General features: G+C 38.2%; 1 pseudogene; it reads left to right on the top strand.

The window, feature by feature from the left end:
- The first annotated feature begins 340 nt into the window (after positions 1–340).
- Positions 341–1,128, top strand: LOC140510445 (serine/arginine-rich splicing factor 5 pseudogene; annotated as a pseudogene).
- The last annotated feature ends 290 nt before the right edge of the window (positions 1,129–1,418 follow it).

Below are 1,418 nucleotides of genomic sequence, written 5' to 3'. Positions count from 1 at the left end.
AAATTCCTGAAAGAGATTCCAAATTGAAAACACCAAGGAATATTGTAGCCAAATACCAAAATTATGAAGTAAAAGAGAAAATACAGCAAGCAACCTGCAAGAAAAAACATTAAAATATCTCAGAACCATAGTCAGGATAATGCAGGACCTTGTAGCTTCTACATTAAAAGATTGGAGGCATAGAATATGCTATTCCAGGTCAGCTGCAGAGAGACGTATCCTGAGGATGTTCTCCAAGTGAATACTTTTGTGGATTTTTGACTGCTCTGCTGTCTCTACCTCTAGTGGATTTAACGCTTTCGTTACTGCCCATTTAAATTGAAATTAAAAGTGGGACACCATGAGTGGCTATAGAATATTCATTGGAAGGCTAAATCCAGCAGCCCAAGAAAAAGATGTGGAAAGATTCTTTAAAGGTTATGGACAGATAAGAGACATTGATCTGAAGAGAACCTTTTGGTTTGTGGAATTTGAGGATTCAAGAGATGCTCTTTTTGAACTTGACTGAAAGGAACTCTGCAGTGAGTGGGTTACTACTGAATATGCCAGGGCTCATTGGAGGGGTGGACAAGGAAGAGGGAGATACTCTAATTGATTTAGTAGCCATCGTCCAGAAACGATAGTAGAAATGCCCCACCTGTGAGAAGAAAATCTTCTTATAGTTGACAATTTATCTTCACCAGTCAGCTGGTAGGATCTTAATGATTTCCAGAGGCAAACTAGGGAGATAAACTTTTCAGATGATCATAGACCTAAATTAAATGAAGGGGTGATTGAGTTTGCCTCTTACAATGACTTAAAGATTGCAATCAAAAAACTTTTGGGAAAAGAAATAAATGGAAGGAAAATTAAACTGATTGAAGGCAGTAAAAGGCACAGTCCATTGAGAAGTCAGTCATGTCCCGTTCTAGGAACTCTTCTAGATCTTGGAATTGATCTAATTATCGTAGCCGCAAATCTTACACCAGGTCCAAAAGCCACAGACATAGCAAATCCCAATCTGTTAGTAGGTCCCGTATGCCTGAAAAGAGTCAGAAACAGGGCTCTTCAAGTAGATCTAAATCTCCAGCATCTGTGGATCCTCAGACATTCAGATCTACATCTAGATCTGTTGACAGTGGCAATTGAATTGTACACAATTTGCTCTGGGGACTTTAAAAAAAGACAAAAAATCAAACCATACTTGCTAAAAATCCTGTTAAATGTGGTTTTCCGGGACAGGACAATTGGTGGGGGGGGCTGGAAATCTTTGTAGATGTGGATCACCAAGGGTTGTTGAAAACTAATTGTATTAAACATCTTTTGATAAGCCTTTTCCTGCTCAAAAAACAAAACAAAACAAAAACAAAGATGAATATGATATTCCATAAGGCAAAGGAACTTGGATTATAACCAAGAATCAACTACCCAGAGAAATC

The sequence above is a fragment of the Notamacropus eugenii genome, chromosome 6 (genome assembly GCF_028372415.1).
Source record: "Notamacropus eugenii isolate mMacEug1 chromosome 6, mMacEug1.pri_v2, whole genome shotgun sequence".
NCBI classification, from domain to species: domain Eukaryota; kingdom Metazoa; phylum Chordata; class Mammalia; order Diprotodontia; family Macropodidae; genus Notamacropus; species Notamacropus eugenii.
Note: the sequence above shows the minus strand (reverse complement) of the source record. Positions and strands in the feature narration are given on the sequence as shown.